Source organism: Nannospalax galili, unplaced genomic scaffold (assembly GCF_000622305.1).
Source record: "Nannospalax galili isolate Female #2095 unplaced genomic scaffold, S.galili_v1.0 scaffold1086, whole genome shotgun sequence".
NCBI classification, from domain to species: Eukaryota; Metazoa; Chordata; class Mammalia; order Rodentia; family Spalacidae; genus Nannospalax; species Nannospalax galili.
The window spans coordinates 1,112,879-1,124,942 of NW_008354345.1; positions in this window are offsets into that span (position 1 = coordinate 1,112,879).

A 12,064-nucleotide genomic window follows, 5' to 3' on the forward strand; every position below is an offset into this window, starting at 1 on the left:
CAAAATTATATTAATTATGCCCAGAATGTATATTAATTATACTGTAATTTTGACATTAGTCCTCAGACAGTTTGGCCTTCGTGTCATTTCTACGTTACTTCTCTTAATTCAAAACAAATTAAGCTACTGGGAATTTTGCCTTTATTCTGTTCTGTGAATGTTTTTAAAATAACCAGTGAGCTCTTTGAAAAGGGCTCTTATTTCAGGACTACTTTCAGGGCAGTCAGAGCCTCTAAACTCCTAGGCCTCCAGTTTTTAAAGAGCCCCAGGCCAGCTAAGAGCAAAAGGGCCAGACATGTTGGAAATACAGTACGTGAACCACTCACCATCCTAGGGATTTATTGATGAACCCTGTATAAATGGAAGCTGAGATTCTCACCTGGTGCTCTTAATTAGGGATAAAGTCAATGCCCTGTCACTTCAAGCATAGCAATTCCTGTATCTCCAAAAGTACCATGTGGTGGCATCTTAAGTAACAAGCTGTGTTCAACAAGCTTGTGCCTTGGTGTGTTTATCAAAATTTCATAGAACTGAAATCCCTAGTCATGCCTATGTTTTGGAAAGTTTCTCTGTAGGAGAGATGTAGGACTTAACAATGCTTTAAAATTCTCCAGTATAAGAGCTTAATTCCTTTCCACACTTGCAAGCTGTGTTCAACAAGCTTGTGCCTTGGTGTGTTTATCGAAATTTCGTAGAACTGAAATCCCTAGTCATGCCTATTTTTGGAAAGTTTCTCTGTAGGAGAGATGTAGGATTTAACAATGCTTTAAAATTCTCCAGTATAAGAGCTTAATTCCTTTCCACACTTGGGAACTATTAAACTTCTTAACTGTATATGCTGTTGGAAATACTTTGGGGGAAAACTCATGGTCCCACAGAGACAATGTCATGCTAGAACTCTTTGAACCACAATCGCAAAGAGGCTCATATTGTCATAGGCCACTGAGTATTCTAAAGGTAGTAGGTAAAAACAACTACTTAAGGAGCCTTTCCAACGTCTTAGGTTGAGAGAATTTGTAGTTTCTTTTGAGGTCGAACACACTGTATTCTACCTTATTAAAATGTAATTTACATTAATCACTATGCTAATGACATGTAAAGCATTCTTTTGCATTGATAAGTTTTATATCTCCAGTAAAAGCATAATGGCCACAAAAATAACCTATTCAGGTAGTGAGTTCCCCTGTGTTAAGTATATGTCACCTATCCTGATGTTGGAGGGAAGAAATATTGTTGATTCCTAGGCAAGGGTTAAATTTATGAAGGCCACTAATCTCCCTAAAGTAGGGATTAGTGGTTACATAAATACAGCCCCAATAAGGAGCTGATTTCAGATTCCTGAAGAAGGAAAGTTCTAGTCCTTGCTAGGTGCCCACTCTGCAGACTGGGAAATGCATCCTGCGCCTTCTGTTCGACTCTACTGATGGGAGTCTGCTGCCCCCTACTGGCCGGAGAATTCACACTCATCAGTACCTTGCAGGTGATTTCTTGAATCTTTATATTTGTTTCTGAGTTGTCGGCATGATGCCATTTCCTTTGCTCCTACCTCGTCTCTGCTTTACTCTAAACCCTCTCAGCTCCATGAAATTAGATCCTCTGGAATCAAGGCACCGATTAAAGTAGCTACCATGTAATGTTATAGGAAATATTAGACAGCTACCAATACCCAAAGTATGCAAGAAGATACGGTCATAGGGCAAGTGAGGTGTGGTGATGCACACTTCAATCCCAATGTTTAGGAGCTAGTGGTAGGAGCGTTGGGAGTTCAAGACGTCCTTGGCTACATGAGACCATACCCCCCCAACACCCCCCCCAATCCATAGGACAAAAATCATACAGAACATACTGAAAAACTTCTGGAAGACAGTGAAGACAGTCCAAGGAGGTGTGTTCACAAGTAGAACTTGCTTGTGATGTGTGCGTCCGAGATAAAACTAAGATGTCATTCCCAAGGAGCCATCTATCTTGTTTTTGAGACAGTCTTTCACAGGCCTGGAATGCACCAAATAGGCTAAGCTGGCTAGCTGTGGAGCACCAGGGATCCAGGATCTCCACATTCTCAGAACTGAGACTGTAGGCATGCCTGACTATCATGCCTGACTTTTTTTTTTTTAACATGAGTTCTGGGCTTCAAACTCAGTTCCTGGTGCTACAAGGCAAGCACTTTACCAAATAGCTCCTCAGTCCCACAGCTGGGTGCTCTGATTGGGACCAGTTGATCTCAAGAGGATTCTATTGCTGCTAAGACCATTTGGGCATTGTGGTTGGTCTTTGCTGTGTACCATGGTAGCAAATCACTTAAGAGTTCTCTAGCATAGCGGAGTATTTCTTTTATGGTTAGTAATATTGAGAATATTTTGGAAAACTGAAGGCTAATTAGAATTTCTGTTAGGTAATGTTGTATTGCAACTATTCAGTGTCACAGTTCCTCCATTTGCATATATATTGTGCTCATTTTGAATCTTAAGAAGAGCTGAGGGAAGACAAATCCACATCATATGGAATATTTGAGAGGACCATGTCCAAGGGTCCTGTGGACTGGTGTGGGTGTGGTCCGTAAGATGGAAACACAAAGTGAGACAACAGTAAGACCTCATTGTGCAACTAAGGGACCGAAATTGACAAAAAGTTGGCCTCCTGGCAAATATTAATTTAGTGGCCCAAACTGAACATCCTTGACAGACTCTTTCTGGAAGATCATATGAAAACTGAGTTTTACAAAGTTTTCAATCCTTGCATCTGTGATTTTGCTACTAAGAAAGTGTTCTGTAGAAAAATCATAGTTACATTCAAATATTCTCGTGAAGGCTGTTCATTACCGCATCACCTACAATCGAAAAACGTATTGTGCCAGATCTACTGTGTACTGAATGATTCAGTGATTCTAACTGTGCTTGGTGGTAGACAATGAAGGAAAGGAAGGGGGAACAGAGACGCTATAAGGAACTAGAGGTACTGCTCTGGTATTTTTATTTCTTCTCATCTGCTGGGTTTGGATTTGGTTTGCTCTTGTTTTTTCCAGATTCTTGACCTGTACCATTAAGTCATTTGTTTGTGCTCTTTCTGACTCTTTTAATGTAGGTGCTTAGTGCTATAAGCTTCCCTCTTAGGACTACACTGAATGTGTCCCAGAGCTTTTTTGTGTTGTATTATCATTTTCATTTAGTTCCTGGAATACTTTTATTTCTTTCTTGATTTTTTTCTTTGACCCATGTGTCATTCAGGAGCATGTTGTTTAATTTATATGAGTGTGTGTAGATCCGAAAGCTTATTTTGATGTTGATTTTAAGCTTTTTTGTATTGTGGTCTGATAGAATGCATGGAATTACTTCAGTTAGTTTGTGTTTGTTGAAGTTTGTTTTGTGTCCCAGAAAGTGGTCAGTTTTAGAGAAACTTCCATAGGTTGCTGAACAGGATGTGCATTCTTTTGTACTTAAGTGGAAAATCTGATAGATGTCTGTTAGGTCTGTTTGATGTATGATATTTAATTCATGTGTTTCTCTGTTCATTCTTTATCCAGTTGACCTGTCTATTGGAAATAGTGAGATATTGAAGCCACCTTCTATTACTGCGTTGTGGTTAATCTGTCTTGAAGTCTTGTAGTACTCTTTTTATGAAATGAGGTGCACCAGAGCTCGGTGCGTATACGTTCATGATTGTGATGTCTTCTTGGCCAATACTCCCCTTGATCAGAATGAAGTGCCCTTCATGATCTCTCCTGATTAATTTCAATTTGAATAATATTTTGTCAAATATTAGAATTGCAACACCCAGTTGCTTCTTAGTGCCATTTTCTTGAGATAATTTTTCCATCCTTACACCCAAAGGTAGTACCTATCCTTGAAGGTGAGTTGAGTTTCTTTCAGAGAACAAAAAGATGGATTGTTTCTTTTCTGTATATTTTTATTGATTTTTATGTATTTCATAGAAAACATCTTAATCAACTTTATATCCCCTCCCTCATCAGCAGTCTCCCATAGCCCCCCACTGGATTTTATGCATTCTGTCATTTATGTTAAGACCTATCAAGTCAAGTTAGTGTACCCAGATGTCCCTCAGTGCAAGTTCATCCGCTGGGGTGTAGTCAATGTAGAGTCCCTCCCTTAAAGAAGATCAGCTCTCCCTCACCCAGCAGTAATCAATACACAATAGTTCTTTGGCTAACATTGGGGCCTGCTGCTCATTTCCCTAGTTCTGTGCTAGGTTTTTGTCTGCTTGAGTCTGCATGGGTTTTGTGCATGCTGACGTTATTGCTGTAGGTTCATATGAGCAGGGTCCCAGGAGCCTATAAGACTGTTTCCATATGATCGTGCACCTCCTTCCCTGGCTTTTACAATCTTCCTACAGTCTCTTTCACAATGGTCCCTGAGCCCTAGGTGGGTAGAGTTTAATACAGAAGTCATGACCAGGGACCCATACTCTATAGACTCTTATTCTCTACACTTTGGTCATTTGTGGACTTTTGTGTTCATTGCCATCTGTAGCATGAGGGAGCTTCATTGAAGAGAGTTGAGAAATGCATTAGTATTCTCTCTACCTCTTGTTCCACTATTTTCCATGAGTCTTAGGTGTAGAGATTACATTGTAAGTGTGTCACTTAGAGTTAGACATCTCACAGACACTTTTCTCTGTGTTTGAACAGTTGTAGAACCCTATAATAGTCTCTATCTGTTGCAAAGGAAGCTTCTTAGAAAAGTAGTGACTGGCATTCTTCTCTGTAAATATAAGGGTCCATATTTAGCACATAGTAAGAAATTACATTTGTCTAGGGATACGACAACCTTAGGGTTTTCTCTAAGCTCTATGACCTCTCCAGCCATGTGTATTTGGCTAAGTTTACAGTACCACACATGAATTTCCTCCCATTGATTGGGATTTAAGTCCAATTATGTAGCTGTTGATTACACCCAAGATAAAAGGGCCACTAGTGCACCAATACTCTGCTGTGCCAATCATTATTGTAGTTATTAGGCCTTAAAGCTGGGGTTGGACCATCAATTGATGTTCTCCCTTAGAAGCTTGAATAGTGTCCTCAAAAACCATGAGAGCTAGTCTTCAGAGAGGAGACTTTCAGGTCTGTTCCAGCTTCATTGCTGTAAGTCCTGTGTCCTACGTATGTCCTGTCTTCAGCAGTAGAGTCTTATATTCAAGTTCTGGGAGATAACCAAGGGCTGTGACAATAGCCTGTGTAATTTTGGGAGTCTCTTGGACTACTGTGGCAAACAACTCCAGAGGGAGGTTTCTCCTGTCTGACACTATTTCTTGTTATACAGCCTCCAGCTATACATGTGGACTCATGAAGAGATATTGTATGTGTAATTTTTCAGTAGGCTTTTGAACTAATACACTTCCCTCTGTTTTTTCATACCAACTAGGCATTATTTATCTCTTCTCTCCTCTCTCTCTCTCTCTCTCTCTCTCTCTCTCTCTCTGTCTCTCGCCCTCCCTCCTCCCTCCCCAGTTAAAGTACCCACATTTCCCCCATTTGGCCCTGTCTTCCATGGTCCCAACTCTCTTGAGTTCCTTTCCCTCTTCACCCCTGTGATTCCTTATATAACCTTCCTCTTCCCCTACCAGTTACATACCCTCATTTCCTCATTTCCCCCTTGGTAGCACCTGTCTCCAAAATTACTGTCTCTCGGTTCCTTTTGTCCCTTTACCTCCCTGGTTGCTTTCCACTTTCTTGGCTCCTGCATTTACATCTCACCCCAGTAAGAATGGCCATCATTAAGAAAATAAACAACAAATACTGGCAAGAATGTGGGAAAGAGGAGCATTTATTCACTGCTGGTGAGAATATAAACTTGCACAGCCAGTACAGTGATCAGTGGAGGCTTTCCAAAAAATGAAAATAGATCTGCTATATGACCCAGCTGTCCCATTCTATTTAGCAGAAGGATTTTAACGTGATAAACATAGACATCCCTGTGCATCCATGCTTATAACTGCACCGTTCACAACAGCCCATAAATTGAACCAACCGAGATGTCTTTAAACAGATGGAAAAATAAAGAAATCGTTGTGTTAAACAAAAGAAGCCAGATTCAGAAAGGCATAGTGATGAAATTAGGAAGGGGAGAGCTAGAGGGAGGGAAGTGGAGCAGAGCGGGGCTGACAGCATGGGGCGAGGAGGAAGGGGACCCTCAAGAGAGGATCAGGGGATAAGGAGATGGGAAGTCCCAGGGTCAGCAGGAATAAAGTATATTGACATATATGTATGAAAGTGTCATAACGAAACCGATTGCTTTGCATGCTAACATATAAATGAATAAAAGCCGAATAATAAAATATAAGACAGAAAAATAGCAGAAAATCAGAGAAACATCTAGGAAAGGATTACTAGCAAAAGAGAAATGTCAAAAATAGAACATGATAGAATGGTTATATACAGATGGGAACATTTAGTGGGTTTTTAGAAAGGGGAACCTGATCTTCTAACACGCACAAGACAAAGGAGTGTGTGGAAGCAAGTGGAAGCTGCTCTTAGCTGTTGCACACATCTTAATCAAGACAGAATATGGGGGACTGTCGTGACAGGTACAGAGATGGGGTGGAGCGGGGTTTTCATATTTATCAGGGAAACAGGTCAGCAGTTCAAGGTAGGGCTGGGGAAAGAGAGAAATGAAAGCACAACACAGTCACTCAGAAGGCACGGCACCACAGAGCGGCTGAATACAGTATGAGACTAAGACAAAATAATAGGCACGTTTCAGGTCCAGGGCATAAATTTAAAGTCTAAATAGCTGAGATTTATTTTTTCAGCTACCTGGTTTTATGGGGAACCGCAGAGTAGTCTAAGAGTTGGGTCAAGGTTATGGTTTGTAGCCATTAAAACAATGAGAGTGATCTAAAACGACCTGAAGAAGCGCAGAAGACAGATGAAATCTCCTGCAGGTGTCAGAAACGAAGGTCAGAGAGGAAATGGCGACGATTTCTGTGAATGAGAGCTGCGCTGCTGCATCCATCCAGGGAGCTGCCGAGCCTCCTTGGTGCTGACATGGTGGGGAGTTGCCATGATTTTGTGACAAGTCTAGAACGTGTCTGTAGGAGTTGGAAGATGTCAAGATCGTTGGAGAAGAGAAGGTTGAAAAACCAGGAAGCCATCTTCTTTGGACTCTCTTAAAGGTCATTGAGATCATCAACAACTAGACAGGGGAGATGGCTTAGTAAGTCAAAACTCACAAGGACCTGACGTTGGAGTTCCCAAATCTATGTGAAACCAGGCATGATAGCATGTGTCTGTAATCCCAGCAAGGTAGAGATTGGCAGATCCCAGGGGCTCGCTGGCTAGTCACTCTACCTGAAATATGAGCTCCAGGTTCAGTGAGACACCCTGTTTCAAAAGCAACAAAACTAAGGAGAGTGATTGGGAAAGACAGCCAATGCTGACCTCTGGCCTCCACACATGCACACATGGGTGAGTCAGCCCCCATATCCACATGTGTTCACGCACATAGAACACATACACACACACACACACACACACACACACACACACACACACACACACACAAAGAAAGAAATCAAAAGTTGTGGTAGGAGTCCTGTTTCCATATATTAACTTTCGATAAAGGGTTAAAATTCTTGCCGGACATGATGGTGCACACCTTTAATCCCAGCAATTGGAAGGTAGAGGCAGGCAGATCTCTATGAGATCGAGGTGAGCCTGGTCTACACAGAGATTTTCAAGCCAGCTGGGACTACAGGGAGACTCTGTCTCAATAAGCAAACGTACAACGAAGAGTTATAATTCTTCTAGTGTGCTTCTCTATTGCTGCGGTCAACACTGTGACCAAAAGCAACTTGGGAAAGAAAGGGTTTGTTTGCCCTGCTCTTCCAGGAATCCAGTCCATCACTGAGATAGGGCAGAAGCTCAAGGCAGAAACCTGGAGGCAGGAACTGAAGCAGAGACCATGGAGGAACGCAGCTTACTGGCTTCCTTCCCCTGGCCAGTGCTCAGCCAGCATTCTGATACAGCTCACTTCTACCTGTCCAGGAATGACACTGTCCACAGTGGACTGGGCCCTCCTAAATCCATCAGCAGTTAATAAAATGCCCCACAGACGTGCCCAAGGCCCACCGGCAGCTAATTTTCCAGTTACAGTTCCCTCTTCCTAGGTGTGTCACGTTGACCAGTGAGGCTAGATAAGATAGAGATCGACTCAGAGGTTGGTAAATGCTTTCAATAAGGAAGGGAACTCCAACAGGGGAGAAATGGATCTTTCGATATGAGATTCAAAAGTATGGATTCCCAAGGGAGGTAGTGAGAAACTGGAAAGGAATTAGAACAGAGAAGCAACTTTGGAAAAAACAAAGATCATCCATTCTCAAGCATGGGGAAGGGACGGGGTTAAAGCGGTCCTGTTTATACCACTGTGGGTGAGGCAGTGTCTTCAGGGAAGCACCAAGTTTAAGTACCAGCAAGAAGATGATGTGCAAAAATTCAGAGAGGCTGACAGTAAAGGGATTTTACTTATGATTAGCCATGAAGGAGCTGAGAGGAAAAACAAGGCCTCTGTGGTCCCTGTGACTAGACAGGCGAGGGTCTGGTGGCTCTCTTCCTTGGAATAGTCGCAATTAGCATAAGAGAAAATTGTTCTCAATAAGCTTCGCCCCATGAGGCCAGAACTTTGAGCATCAGTGGTGGATGATGAGGGTCTGGTGGCTCTCTTCCTTGGTATAGGGCGAGGGTCTGGTGGTTCTCTTCCTTGGAATAGTGGCAATTAGCATAAGAGAAAATTGTTGTCAATAAGCTTCGCCCCATGAGGCCAGAACTTTGAGCATCAGTGGTGGATGAACTGGCAGAGGGTTTTTGCCCAGGAGTAGCTAGCTCTCTGGAGCTCATTGCAAAGGAGGGATGTTGGGCAGGCATGACAATCTTTCTCTGCATTGGGAAGCTTTCCCTTGAAATGTGCGTAGAGAGCTACCTGAGAACTCTTAATCCAAATACCACTGAACACAAATAAACAAACAAACAAACAAAAACCTATTGGGCAGTTACTCATTTCCTAGGAATTGGTTGCTTTGAGATTTATCATACAAATATGATGGCACGAATGCAATCAAGTCCTGAATCCAGAATGTGCCAGAGATACCAGCTCCTTACTCCAAATATTGACTCATGTGACCTCTCATGAAGGTGAGAGTTCATCAAATTCAGACTGCTGGCAAGCAGCAGAAACTGATTGTGTCAAAGTTTATCAGACTTCAAAGACTTTGCTATTTCATCACAACTATGTTGGACAGCTCTGAGATAAATATGAGTAGGCTTTCAGGCAAATTTCACAACTATATTGATCCATGACTGTTAGTGTAATATTGACTTTGGAAAGCTTGTGCAATGGCCCTTCTCTGATCACTACTATTTTCTGCAAGAGCAGTCTACTTCCTTAAAGAATTAGGAAAAGAGATGCCTAGAAAAATGCTCTTTGGCCTCAGAAAATATTGGGGATTTCATCACTGACAACTGTAGTGATGGGTTAGAAAGATTTCTACTTAATCTGTATGGCTTGATTGGCCTCATTCTGTGCACATATTTTGTCCAAAGCAAGAATTTACATCCCGAATCAAATGGATGTTTGAAAAGAAGAAACCCATCATGAGATCACTCAGACTGCATTCCGACACTGCATGAAAGCAACCCCATAATAGTGATGGGAAAAGTTCTACAGCTCTATACCATGCTTTTCAGAAGCCAGCCCTGCACAAGCATTAGCTGGCATGGTTCTTTAAAAAGGCTTTCTTGCTCAATGAGGCACTCCATGCCTGCAATCCCAGCATTTGGAAGGCTGAAGCAGGAGGATTCCAAATTTAAAGTGTATTTGGAATTTACAGCAGACCAAGAAAGAAAGAAAGAAAAAAGAAAGAAGGGAGGGAGGGAGGGAGGGAGGGAGGGAGAGGGAGGAGAGATGGAGAGGGGAGGGGAGAAGTATGACTGTGGCCTACTGGATCTGAATCCCCTGTGTTTGGACCCGAATTTTTTAAGGCTCCACAAGAGTTATGGGCTCAGCAGAGGAGTATTCTCAGCTCCTCCGCATCTGTACCCCCACTCTACCACTTCCTTCCTCACCCCCGACTTCATGTCTTCTATTAGCAAATGACAAACCCCATCCCTCTTACATAACTCATCTGAGCTGGGTGCTGGAGAAATCGTATCTCCTTAGAGTGTCCACGATCTACAGTTCTTCCACAGAGATGTGCAGAAGTAAGGGCCCACTCCTTTTCCTTTGTAGGTGGTTTGGGGTCAGAATATGCCCAGGTTTCTTGGAATGGGATTTTCACTCTTAATTTCTGTTTCTCCTGCACACTGCTTAGGAATATTAAGTAGGGATTTCTCTTTTTCTCAGTGGTCCAAAACGCTTGGTTTTCCTATCAAAGTTCATTGTTTTCAGCCCTTGCATGCAAGTTATATTTTGGCTGTCTCCAGGCCTCACTCAGCACAAGACCCTGCTGTGGACCAAGGCATCCTCCAACAGGTTAATTCCCCACAGGACTTTACTGTAAGTAAAAGCAGAAGCTGGTCCTCACAGCAGGTAGCAATTAGCCCACAGGCCTCCAATCCAGCATTTTCAGAGTGGCAGTTTAAAGTTTCACAGGTTCACAGGACAACATTACACTGGTGTCCTCTGATTTGTTTTCTGAAACCTGTAGACTTCTCAGATTCCTAATGTTGTTGAGGACTGCAGTCAGGTCTTGACAGACACTGGGTGATGATGATGGTCAGCTGACCATGGGTGCCACCAGGGTATGTGGGTAGCCAGGATGGCAAGGCTGAGTGGGCGGCCTGGCAGGCATGCTTTGCCATTTTGGCTCCCTGTTTTTTCCCCTCTTACTTGCCAAGTCCCGAGTTCAGAATTTTGAGATCAATGTCGAAGCCCTTATGGTCGGGTAAATATCCATCTGGTGTGATAAGGTTCCTCACACAGTCCATCAAATGAATTCAGTCTCCTGAGAGAGGCTTCGAGGCCAGCGGCCCGGGGCGTGCCTCATTTGTACACTAACTTTTCTTTCAACACCATCACCTGGAGCTATCTTGTCATATTCCTTCTTGTGTGTGTCAAAACTCACACTGAATAATGAGTTCTGGATTAGTTTTTCACCTGTCTTCCATGCCTTTGTCCACCAGTTGAACAAGCACACGTGCACACACGCACACACACACACACACACACACACAAAGTGCTTGGGAGATAATTTTCTGAACAGAACTTCAATAACACAGGAATTAGCCCAACATATCAATTGATGGGACTACAGCAATGTAAACTACCAGCAGAGCACATAGGCACTCCACAGAGTGGGATAAAGTCTTCACCAACTCCACCTCAGATAGGGGCTTAATATCCAGAATTCACAAAGTACTTCAGAAATCAGGTACCAGAGAAACAAGACTGCCAGTCAACGAACAGGTTCATAAAATGAACAGACGATTTACAAAAGAAGAAACACAAATGACCAATAACTATTTTTGCAAATGTTCAACATCCTTAGCCATCAGGAAAAAACAAATTAGAGCTACTTGGAGATACCACTTACCCCCAGTCAGAATAGCTGTCATCAAGTAATCTGACAATAAATGAAGGAGAGGAAGTGGAGGAAGAAGAAACTTCATTTACTGCTGGTGGGAGTGCAAATTGATGTAGCCGTATGAAAATCAGCTTGGCAGTTCCTCAAAAAATAAAAAATAAAAAAATAGATCTACATGAGACCCAGCTATTCCACCACTGGACACGTACCCAGAGAACCCCATAGCCTCTCATAAAGATATTGCACATCTACATTTATTTCTATTCTATTTATGATAGTAAGGGAACAGAATTAACCTAGATGTCGTCCAACAGATGAACGGATAATAAAATGGGATACATACACAAAATGGAATATAATTAAGCTACAAAGAAAAATAAAATCACAAAATGTGAAGGAAATGGATGAACTCAGAAAGTATATTAAGTGAGATGACCCAAACTCAGAAAGAAAAAGAAACCATTTCTCCCTCATATGTGGAACCTAGCCTATAACGTATTCATATATGTATGGAAATGGGTAAGTGTGAATAAAGTCT